This window comes from Oncorhynchus gorbuscha, linkage group LG13, assembly GCF_021184085.1.
Source record: "Oncorhynchus gorbuscha isolate QuinsamMale2020 ecotype Even-year linkage group LG13, OgorEven_v1.0, whole genome shotgun sequence".
Lineage (NCBI taxonomy): Eukaryota > Metazoa > Chordata > Actinopteri > Salmoniformes > Salmonidae > Oncorhynchus > Oncorhynchus gorbuscha.
This window is the reverse complement of record NC_060185.1, coordinates 87,793,033-87,805,532: the sequence shown is the minus strand read 5'-3', so window position 1 is coordinate 87,805,532 and position 12,500 is coordinate 87,793,033. Positions and strand designations below refer to the sequence as shown.

Here is a 12,500-nt window from a genome sequence, read left to right as displayed (position 1 = left end):
GAGAGAGAGAGAGAGAGAGAGAGAGAGAGAGAGAGAGAGAGAGAGAGAGACATCGTTGCAACACTGTATATATGCGTAATATGACATTTGTCTTTGTTTTGAAACTTCTGTATGTGTAATGTTTACTGTAAATTTGTATTGTTTATTTCACTTTTGTATATTATCTATCTCACTTGCTTTGGCAATGTTAACACATGTTTCACATGACAATAAAGCCCCTTGAATTGAATTGAATTGAAATTGAATTGAGAGACAGATCGAGAGAGACAGAGAAAGAGAGAGAGAGAGAGAGAGAGAGAGAGAGAGAGAGAGAGAGAGAGAGAGAGAGATAAAGAGAGAGAGAGAGAGACAGAGTGAGGAGAGAGAGAGAGAAAGAGAAAGACAGAGAGAGACACAGAGAAAGAGAGAGAGGAGCGAGAGAGAGATAGAGAGAGTGTGTGTTGCTATGATAAATGTACATGTCTGATATGTTCTCTGTACTACCTTGGAGGTTAAATAGTATTTGACCTTTTTGTGTTTCTCAATTGGATGTGTTTGTTGGCTCTGATAAAACATTTTTGTTCTCCTGTGGTCTGTCCAGGAACAAATGTCACAGAATGTTTTTCTATAAGGTCACTTAACTCACTGAGACCCACATTTCAGCTTAGACTGTATAACCTTTGACAAGACAGCCCAGATGAATAGCAGTGAGACATGAAAACAGCAGAGACAAAGACAACGGTTTAGTGCTGTGATGTTTCTAACAGTAACTCCACCAATATAGCTCCTCTCTATTAGTAGTTTGTGCTCTCTCTTTCTCTCTCTCTCTCCCTCCCTCCTCTCTGTCTCTCTCTCTTTCTCTCTCTCTCTCTCTCCCTCCCTCCTCTCTCTCTCTCTCTCTCTCTCTCTCTCTCTCTCTCTCTCTCTCTCTCTCTCTCTCTCTCTCTCTCTCTCTCTCTCTCTCTCTCTCTCTCTCTCTCTCTCTCTCTCTCTCTCCCTCCCTCCTCTCTGTCTCTCTCTCTCTCCCTCCCTCCTCTCTGTCTCTCTCTCTTTCTCTCTCTCTCCCTCCCTCCTCTCTTTCTCTCTCTGTCTCTCTCTCTCTTTCTCTCTCTCTCTTTCTCTCTCTATCCCTCTCTCTCGCGCTCGCTCTCTCCTCTCTCTCTCTCTCTCTCTCTCTCTCTCTCTCTCTCTCTCTCTCTCTCTCTCTCTCTCTCTCTCTCTCTCTCTCTCTCTCTCTCTCTCTCTCTCTCTCTCTCTCTCTCTCTCTCTCTCTCTCCCTCCCTCCCTCCTATCTGTCTCTCTCTCTCTCTCTCTCTCCCTGTTAGGTATGTATCGGGTAATAAAGTGTGAAAGGGGAGAAATAACATCTGTCCCTCGAGTCTGATTACACACACACATATACACACACACACACACACACATATACACACCCACACACACACACACACACAATGTATATCTCCCACTGGACAGATTCTATAGAAATCAGGTTAATGATCTGTTTCTCTCCATTACTAAGATCCATGATGATATAATGCTGTCTAGATAGAATGTTAAAGTGTATGTGTGTGTGTGTGTGAACATCACGTAGCGTACAAGCAAGCATAAGCCAAGGCAAAAGGTAATGGTCTTGTTGGACCCAAATATAACATTGTTTGTGTTTGAGAGAAAGAGAGAGAGTACTTTAGCATTCTCAATTGACGCAGGCAGCGCAGTGTAGTGCAGTGTTCCCATGTGTCTAACAGAAGGCATTGACACGGCACTCCGCTGCTAGTTACCCTCTCTCTACGTAATAAAACAGCACACTTACGTAACTGGCTCTCCACAGTCACACCATGTTGGCTTCTTACACAACCATCACGTTTCAGAGGGTACGGGGCAACAGAAGACGAACAGCAGAGGGGCTAATGACCTTAGAGATTGGGAAAGGGCCGATAAACTGGAGGGAAAATTTGCGGGACTCCACCCGGAGGAGCAGATCCCAGGTGGACAGCCATACCTTCTGCCCGAGATGATACCGGGAGCTGGAGTCCGGTGGCGGTCCGCTTGTCATCAATACCTGGAGGTGGTCTTGAGAAGGGCCTACCAGGCTCTCTTCCAGGTACGACGACAGAGGCGACAAACTTCTGGGCCGGAAGTATACCAACCTCTTCCTCTTGCTCAGGGAAGAGCGGGGGCTGATAACCCAGGAAACACTCAAAGGGCGAGAGCCCAGTGGCAGAGCAAGGAAGGGTGTTGCGGGCGTATTCAACCCACACGTGATGTCGTTGAGGCCCCGGTAGTCGATGCACGGGTGCAGGGTTTTGTCCTTCTTCTCCACCAGAAAGAACCCTGTGCCGTTGGGGGAGACAGAAGGACGGATGAATCCTGCAGCTAGGGAGTCCTCAATGCAGGTCTTCATAGCCTTGGTCTCCGGACCCGACAGAGAGTACAGTCGCCCCGGGCGGCGAGGTGCCTAGGAGAAGGTAAATCCCGCAGTCATAGGGTCGGTGCGGCAGAAGCGAAGTGGCCTGCGCCTTACTCAACACCTCCTGGAGGTCCTGGGCAAATTCCGAGCCCCCATGAAGACATCCCTGGGCAGGCTGCACTGACTTCAGGCAATGAGCGTGGCAGAACGGGATCCAGCCCATGATGGCACCAGCAGACCAGTCAATAAGGGGATTGCGTCACTGGAGCCAAGAGCATCCCAATGCCACAGGAACCTGAGGAGACATAGGGAGCAGGAATTGGATCGTCTTGCTGTGGTTCCCTGACACACATAGGTTGATGGGGGTGGTATTGTGGGTGAACCGGCCTGTAGAGCACCCGTCCAACCTCCATGAGAATGGAGAGTTGCTGAGTGGGGATGCCCAGCTCGGACACCAGGGTAGTATCCATAAACCTCTCATCGGCCCCAGAGTTGATGAGTACCCAGAGATATTTTGACTGGTTCCCCCACAGCAAAATGTTATGAAAAGGGGTGTGAGTAAGGGGATAGGAAAAGTTATCTGTTTGGCCCACCAGTGTACTCGCTCCTACCGGTGAGCTTGGTGTATTAGTGGACAGGTGGAGACAAAATTACATGTAGTCCCGCAGTACAGGCAACTCTTAGGGTGAAGCCTGTGTAGCAGTTCGGCTAGAGACAGCCTAGCTCTGCCTAGTTGCATTGGCTTGGGAAGATGTGAATCGGGAGACTTCGGAGACTCTCTGGGGAACTCGGATAGCCTCAGGTTCTCTTGGCAACAGAGCTGTCTGGGACTTCCGGGATTCCTCAGAGGCGAGGTGGAATCCTTAGGCGGGTGAGTGAAATCAAATCTCCTTCCCTTCCTTCATTACCGTCGTCGCCCATCGATCCGAATGGTCAAGGCGATGAGCGAGTCGAGATCCGTCAGTAGTTCCCGGGCTGCAAGATCGTCCTTTACTTCCTCATATACTCTGTGCAGGAACATGTCGAACAGAGCTTCCGGGTTCCAGTCACTCTCCGCTGCCAACGTGCGGGAGTCTTGGCAAAGCTGGTGAAACTTCCGGGCAGCCTCTCTCTCGGACAATGGAGCCTCTAAAACTTTCTGTACCTCCGCCACAAACTCCTCCAGACTGAAGCATACGGCCCACTTTTGTTCCCATACTGCGGTCGCCCAGGCGAGAGCCCTCCCGGACATCAGCGTGATAAGGTACGCTATCTTAGAGAGGTCCGAGGGGAAGGAGGAGGGCTGCAGCTCAATGATGAGGGAACACTGAGCGAGAAACACCCGAGAGGTGCCCGACTCTCCTTTGAAGCGTTCCGGGGGAGGTAAACTGGGTTCCCGGGAAACCGGGGTGGCCGGGGAGGTGGCGCTGCTAACAACCGGGATACTGAGGGGCTGGGAGGTTACCGTCATAGTAGGCAACCTAACAAACAACTCCAGCAATGTGTTCAACGCTCGGTCATGGCGTTCAGCCAAGGTCTGGAACCCTTCCATAAGACCACGAAGCAACTCCTCATGCCTTCCAATGGTGGCTCCCTGGGAGGAGATGGCGTTGCGGAGCTGGTCTGAGTCTGCTGGGTCAGTCATGGCCAGTTCGTATTATCACTTTTCAGGGTAGACCCAGATGCAGACAGTGTTGAAGTAACACATTTATTTTTACTAGAACAGGGGGCAAAATGATGGGTCAAGGGCAGGCAGAAGTCAGTAATCCAGATCAGTCCAAAAGGTACAGAACTGCAGACAGTCTCAGGGTCAGGGCAGGCAGAGGTCAGTAATCCAGTGTGGTGTGACAAGGTACAGAACTGCAGGCAGTCTCAGGGTCAGGGCAGGCAGAGGTCAGTAATCCAGTGTGGTGTGACAAGGTACAGAACTGCAGGCAGTCTCAGGGTCAGGGCAGGCAGAGGTCAGTAATCCAGTGTGGTGTGACAAGGTACAGAACTGCAGGCAGTCTCAGGGTCAGGGCAGGCAGAGGTCAGTAATCAGTGTGGTGTGACAAGGTACAGAACTGCAGGCAGTCTCAGGGTCAGGGCAGGCAGAGGTCAGTAATCCAGTGTGGTGTGACAAGGTACAGAACTGCAGGCAGTCTCAGGGTCAGGGCAGGCAGAGGTCAGTAATCCAGATCAGAGTCCAAAAGGTACAGAACTGCAGGCAGTCTCAGGGTCAGGGCAGGTAGAATGGTCAAAACCGGGAAAACTAGAAAACAGGAACTAGAAAGGTAGGCTTGACAAACAAAACGAACTGGCAACAGACAAACAAAGAACACAAGTATAATACACTGGGAATAATTGGGAAGATGGGCGACACCTGGAGGGGGGTGGAGACAAGCACAAAGACAGGTGAAACAGATCAGGGTGTGACACACGACAAATGTTTTAGCTGGAGTTCGTGTCAATTTCACCTAGTCTCTGTTTGTTCAGTCACACATAGATTATCTTACTAGGTCGCCCCACTACCGACGATCTCCTCTGATGACCCCAGACTTCAGTGTGTTCTCAGGATTATATCTCTGCCCTTCCTGACTGGTGGTCCTGTCTCTGTGTCTGGGGGCTACTGCTGTCTCTGTGTCTGGGGGCTACTGCTGTCTCTATGTCTGGGGGCTACTGCTCTCTCTGTGTCTGGGGGCTACTGCTGTCTCTGTGTCTGGGGGCTACTGCTGTCTCTGTGTCTGGGGGCTACTGCTGTCTCTATGTCTTGGGGCTACTGCTGTCTCTGTGTCTGGGGGCTACTGCTCTCTCTGTGTCTGGGGGCTACTGCTGTCTCTATGTCTGGGGGCTACTGCTGTCTCTATGTCTGGGGGCTACTGCTGTCTCTGTGTCTGGGGGCTACTGCTGTCTCTATGTCTGGGGGCTACTGCTGTCTCTGTGTCTGGGGGCTACTGCTCTCTCTGTGTCTGGGGGCTACTGCTGTCTCTGTGTCTGGGGGCTACTGCTGTCTCTGTGTCTGGGGGCTACTGCTGTCTCTGTGTCTGGGGGCTACTGCTGTCTCTGTGTCTGGGGGCTACTGCTGTCTCTATGTCTGGGGGCTACTGCTCTCTCTGTGTCTGGGGGCTACTGCTGTCTCTGTGTCTGGGGGCTACTGCTGTCTCTGTGTCTGGGGGCTACTGCTGTCTCTATGTCTGGGGGCTACTGCTGTCTCTGTGTCTGGGGGCTACTGCTCTCTCTGTGTCTGGGGGCTACTGCTGTCTCTATGTCTGGGGGCTACTGCTGTCTCTATGTCTGGGGGCTACTGCTGTCTCTGTGTCTGGGGGCTACTGCTGTCTCTATGTCTGGGGGCTACTGCTGTCTCTGTGTGTCTCTGTGTCTGGAGGCTACTGCTGTCTCTGTGTCTGGGGGCTACTGCTGTCTCTGTGTCTGGGGGCTACTGCTGTCTCTGTGTCTGGGGGCTACTGCTGTCTCTGTGTCTGGGGGCTACTGCTGTCTCTATGTCTGGGGGCTACTGCTGTCTCTGTGTCTGGGGGCTACTGCTGTCTCTGTGTCTGGGGGCTACTGCTGTCTCTGTGTCTGGGGGCTACTGCTGTCTCTGTGTCTGGGGGCTACTGCTGTCTCTGTGTCTGGGGGCTACTGCTGTCTCTATGTCTGGGGGCTACTGCTGTCTCTGTGTCTGGGGGCTACTGCTGTCTCTGTGTCTGGGGGCTACTGCTGTCTCTGTGTCTGGGGGCTACTGCTGTCTCTGTGTCTGGGGGCTACTGCTGTCTCTGTGTTATTGCCAGCGATTGATGTTTGCCATCAGAGTGAATCTGTCTGATGTCTCTCACTGACCTCTGACCCCGGGTGTGTCACACCTGACTGACTACAGGATTTATAGACCTTATTCACTTATTGTCTGTGTCCCAACGGCACCCAATTCCTTATATAGCGCACTACGTCTGGCCTTATGGGCCATGGTGAAAAGTAGTGTCCTACTTTTGACCGAAATGACCAAAATGTCTGCAATAAACCTGCGGACGTAGTCACATATGTTGGAGTCATCTTTTATAAAGAGACCAAGAGGAAACACAAAGGAATGACAGTACACCATGGCATCATGTGATTCTCTGATTGGAAAGGCTTCGGTTTTAAGGTAATTTGTATTGAGATAGGTCATTTTGAGAGGAGCTCCATCAAGATTCTGTCTGGTGTCTACATGGTCTCTGCTTCAGTGGTTCTGTTCATTCACTGAGATGATTGAAGGAGGACGTGTCGGAGTGTAAACTCGTTAAAAAGACTCCATCAATAACTGTTACCCCTCACTGGCTTAATATGTTAATGATGAGAGAGGAGAGAGAGAGAGAGAGAGAGAGAGAGAGAGAGAGAGAGAGAGAGAGAGAGAGAGAGAGAGAGAGAGAGAGAGAGAGAGAGAGAGAGAGAGAGAGAGAGAGAGAGAGAGAGAGAGAGAGAGAGAGAGAGAGGAGAGAGAGAGAGGAGAGAGGGAGAAAGAGAGGAGAGAGAGAGAGGAGAGAGAGAGAGGAGAGAGAGAGAGGAGAGAGAGGAGAGAGGGAGAGGAGAGAGAGAGAGAGGAGAGAGAGAGAGAGAGGAGAGAGAGAGAGAGATGGCAAATGAGAGATTGTGAAAGAGGGGGAGAGGGGAGAGATGGTGAAGGGGAGAGGGGAGAGATGGTGAAGGGGAGAGATGGAGAGGGGAGAGATGGTGAAGGGGAGAGGGGGAGAGATGGAAAGGGGGAGGGGAGAGATGGTGAAGGAGAGAGATGGAGAGGGGAGAGATGGTGAAGGGGAGAGGGGAGAGATGGAGAGGGAGAGATGGTGAAGGGGAGAGATGGAGAGGGGAGAGATGGTGAAGGGAGAGGGGGAGAGATGGTGAAGGGGAGAGGGGAGAGATGGTGAAGGGGAGAGGGGAGAGATGGTGAAGGGGAGAGATGGAGAGGGGAGAGATGGTGAAGGGGAGGGGGAGAGATGGAAAAGGGGAGAGGGGAGAGATGGTGAAGGAGAGAGATGGAGAGGGGAGAGATGGTGAAGGGGAGAGGGGAGAGATGGAGAGGGGAGAGATGGTGAAGGGGAGAGATGGAGAGGGGAGAGATGGTGAAGGGGAGAGGGGGAGAGATGGTGAAGGGGAGAGGGGAGAGATGGTGAAGGGGAGAGATGGAGAGGGGAGAGATGGTGAAGGGGAGATGGGGGGGAGGGGAGAGATGGTGAAGGGGAGAAGGGGAGAGATGGAAAAGGGGAGAGGGGAGAGATGGTGAAGGAGAGAGATGGAGAGGGAGAGATGGTGAAGGGGAGAGGGGAGAGATGGAGAGGGGAGAGATGGTGAAGGGGAGAGATGGTGAAGGGGAGAGGGGGAGAGATGGTGAAGGGGAGAGGGGAGAGATGGTGAAGGGGAGAGATGGAGAGGGGAGAGATGGTGAAGGGGAGAGGGGGAGAGATGGTGAAGGGGAGAGGGGAGAGATGGTGAAGGAGAGAGATGGAGAGGGGAGAGATGGTGAAGGAGAGAGATGGAGAGGGGAGAGGGGAGAGATGATGAATAAATACACAACTTGGCTATATACAGGGAGTACCAGTACTGAATCAATGATAACTTGGCTATATACAGGGAGTACCAGTACTGAGTCAATGATAACTTGGCTCTATACAGGGAGTACCAGTACTGAGTTGATGATAACTTGGCTCTATACAGGGAGTACCAGTACTGAGTTGATGATAACGTGGCTCTATACAGGGAGTACCAGTACTGAGTCAATGATAACTTGGCTCTATACAGGGAGTACCAGTACTGAGTCGATGATAACTTGGCTCTATACAGGGAGTACCAGTACTGAGTTGATGATAACTTGGCTCTATACAGGGAGTACCAGTACTGAGTCAATGATAACTTGGCTCTATACAGGGAGTACCAGTACTGAGTTGATGATAACTTGGCTCTATACAGGGAGTACCAGTACTGAGTTGATGATAACTTGGCTCTATACAGGGAGTACCAGTACTGAGTCAATGATAACTTGGCTCTATACAGGGAGTACCAGTACTGAGTCAATGATAACTTGGCTCTATACAGGGAGTACCAGTACTGAGTTGATGATAACGTGGCTCTATACAGGGAGTACCAGTACTGAGTTGATGATAACTTGGCTCTATACAGGGAGTACCAGTACTGAGTTGATGATAACTTGGCTCTATACAGGGAGTACCAATACTGAGTCAATGATAACTTGGCTCTATACAGGGAGTACCAGTACTGAGTTGATGATAACTTGGCTCTATACAGGGAGTACCAGTACTGAGTTGATGATAACTTGGCTCTATACAGGGAGTACCAATACTGAGTCAATGATAACTTGGCTCTATACAGGGAGTACCAGTACTGAGTTGATGATAACTTGGCTCTATACAGGGAGTACCAGTACTGAATCAATGATAACTTGGCTCTATACAGGGAGTACCAGTACTGAATCAATGATAACTTGGCTCTATACAGGGAGTACCAGTACTGAGTTGATGATAACTTGGCTCTATACAGGGAGTACCAATACTGAGTTGATGATAACTTGGCTCTATACAGGGAGTACCAGTACTGAGTTGATGATAACTTGGCTCTATACAGGGAGTACCAGTACTGAGTTGATGATAACTTGGCTCTATACAGGGAGTACCAGTACTGTGTTGATGTGCAGGGGGTATGAGGTAATTGAGGTCGATATGTATTTATAGGTAGGGATAAAATGGCTTTGCTCCAGGATAGACAATAAACAGTATAGTGGTCCTGGATGGCAGGAAGCCTCGGTCCCAGTGTCCATTTCTTTCTATCCAGCCATTAAAATGAGCCCGCCCTCCTATAGCTCCTCTTACCAGCCTCCTCTGGCGTGTACATGTACAGCTAACTACAGCTCTGTCTTCCCTCTCAGTGTTTGTATTTGTTTGGTTAGAGCTGTTGGGAACAAACCAGTTGGATGTTGAGAGACGTATCCATCTCTAGGTGGTTTGGATGCAGGGCTGTTGTCTCTTCTGAAGCCAGGCAGATCAGATGCATGTGTTTCAGGAGGAGAGGAGGAGGAATCTCAAAGGTAGTCGTCTGTCTGTGTTACAGTCTAGAAACCCGAAAAGCTTGTTTTGGATGCTTGATGTGAGAGATGTATTGGTTTTAGCTATTTTCAGTGGCTGAGGAGACAAATGCACTGGACTGGTGTCTATAGAATTGTCTGTGTGCATCAGTTGAATTATGTCGTAAAGTAGTGTCCTTAAAATGTGTCTGTGGATGGAAGATGTCTGGTTTGATGTACTAATAACTTGAGAACGTCTAGGTCCTTTAGGGACTATTTCCCTACTGTGGCTCCTGTGGGGGAAAGGAGCTGCATAATTCACAGAGGAAACTAATCGCATTGATAGTGTGATCATAGAGTGCTTTAAATCTGCTACTGAACTGATGAGTTACTGATTGTGTGAGGATCGTTAAGTTAATTACCTGGCTGATTGCCAGACTATTTTAGTCTGATGATTGGGATGAATTAGATGAAATAACACAATCAGTTTCAGACCGGTTTCAGGCAATTGTTTAACCCACATCTTTTACCCATATTCCTCCTTTTATCTGGGTCACCAGGGCAACCCTTTGTTTCCTAGATATTCTGCCCATTAAAGAAGTTGAGCTATAAGCTATAAGGCAAGCTGAAGCTTTCAGCTTTCATTTAAGTTATGGAAAATGGGTGAAAATTAGTTTTCACAACAAGAAAAAAATATCTTAATATGTATCAAATGTTCTCACCGGTTGTGTCTCTATGTCTCTGTGTCTCCGTGTCTCTGTGTCTCTGTCTCTGTGTCTCTCTGTCTCTGTGTCTCTCTGTCTCTGTGTCTCTCTGTCTCTGTGTCTCTCTGTCTCTGTGTCTCTCTGTCTCTGTGTCTCTCTGTCTCTCTGTCTATGTGTCTCTGTTTCTGTGTCTCTGTGTCTCTGTGTCTCCGTGTCTCTGTGTCTATGTCTCTGTGTCTCCCTGTCTCTGTGTCTCTGTCTCTGTGTCTCTCTGTCTCTGTGTCTCTCTGTCTCTCTGTCTATGTGTCTCTGTTTCTGTGTCTCTGTGTCTCTGTGTCTCCGTGTCTCTGTGTCTCTCTGTCTCTCTGTCTATGTGTCTCTGTTTCTGTGTCTCTGTGTCTCTGTCTCTCTGTCTCTCTGTCTCTGTGTCTCTCTGTCTCTGTGTCTCTGTGCCTCTGTGTCTCTCTGTCTCTGTGCTGTTTACTGTAATCTCTGTGTGAAAATATACACTACCGCACTACCGGTCACTTAGAAATGTTCTTGTTTTTGAAAGAAAAACTCTTTTGTCTATTAAAATAATGTCAAATTGATCAGAAATACAGTGTAGACATTGTTCATGTTTTAAATGCCTATTGTAGCTGGAAACGGCTGATTTTTATGGAATATCTACATAGGTGTACAGAGGCCCATTATCAGTATTCCTGTGTTCCAATGGCATGTTGTGTTAGCTAATTCAAATTTATCATTTAAAAGGCTAATTGATCATTAGAAAACCCTCTTGCAATTATGTTAGCACAGCTGAAAACTGTTGTCCTAATTAAAGAAGCAATAAAACTGGCCTTTTTTTAGACGAGTTGAGTATCTGGACCATCAGCAGTTGTGGGTTCGATTACAGGCTCAAAATGGCCAGGAACAAATACTTTTCTTTTGAAACTGGTCAGTCTATTCTTGTTCTGAGAAATGAAGGCTATTCTATGCGAGAAATTGCCAAGAAACTGAAGATCTCGTACAACGCTACGTACTACTCCCTTCACAGAACAGCGCAAACTGGGTCTAACCAGAATAGAAACAGGAGTGGGAGGCCCCGGTGCACAACTGAGCAAGAGGACAAGTACATTTGAGGGTATAGTTTGAGAAACAGACGCCTCACAAGTTCTCAACTGGTAGCTTCATTAAATAGTACCCGCACTATTTAACGAAGCTGTCAGTTGAGGACTTGTGAGGCATCTGTTAGTACACAGCGTTGTACGAGATCTTCAGTTTCTTGGCAATTTCTCACATCCTTCCTTTCTCAGAATAAGAATAGACTGACAAGTTTCAGAAGAAAGGCCTTTGTGATCAAACCCACAACTGCTGATGCTCCAGATACTCAACTCGTCTAAAGAAGGCCAGTTTTATTGCTTCTTTAAACAGGACAACAGTTTTCAGCTGTGCTAACATAATTTCAAAAGGTTTTTCTAATGATCAATTAGCCTTTTAAAATGATAAACCTGGATTAGTTTACACAAAGTGCCATTGGAACACAGAAGTGATGGTTACTGATAATGGGCCTCTGTACGCCTAAGTAGATATTCCATTAAAAATCATCAGTTTACAGCTACAATATTCATTTACAACATTAACAATGTCTACACTTTATTTCCGATCAATTTGACATTATTTTAATGGACAAAATATGTGCTTTTCTTTCAAAAACAAGAACATTTCTAAGTGACCCCAAACTTTTGAATGGTAGTGTATCTGTGTTACATTATCCCTGTGGTACATTATCCATCTGTTAAATTATCCCTGTGGTACATTATCCATCTGTTGCATTATCCCTGTGGTACATTATCCATCTGTTAAATTATCCCTGTGGTACATTATCCATCTGTTAAATTATCCCTGTGGTACATTATCCATCTGTTGCATTATCCCTGTGGTACATTAGCCCTATGTTATGTTATCCCTGTGGTACATTATCCATCTGTTAAATTATCCCTGTGGTACATTATCCATCTGTTGCATTATCCCTGTGGTACATTATCCATCTGTTAAATTATCCCTGTGGTACATTATCCATCTGTTAAATTATCCCTGTGGTACATTATCCATCTGTTGCATTATCCCTGTGGTACATTAGCCCTATGTTATGTTATCCCTGTGGTACATTATCCATTTGTTAAATTATCCCTGTGGTACATTATCCATCTGTTGCATTATCCCTGTGGTACATTAGCCCTATGTTATGTTATCCCTGTGGTACATTATCCATCTGTTAAATTATCCCTGTGGTACATTATCCATCTGTTGCATTATCCCTGTGGTACATTATCCCTATGTTATGTTATCCGTGTGGTACATTATCTGTGTGGTACATTACCCATGTCGTACATCATCCATGTGGTATATTATACACATGGTACAT

The 12,500-nt window shown here is 47.9% G+C and overlaps 1 protein-coding gene across 2 annotated transcripts in view; it reads left to right on the top strand.

The window, feature by feature from the left end:
* LOC123994175 (serine/threonine-protein phosphatase 2A 55 kDa regulatory subunit B beta isoform-like) overlaps nucleotides 1-12,500 on the top strand; it is a 107,583-nt gene that overhangs the window by 72,735 nt on the left and 22,348 nt on the right. The gene's annotated exons all lie outside the window — the stretch shown is intronic.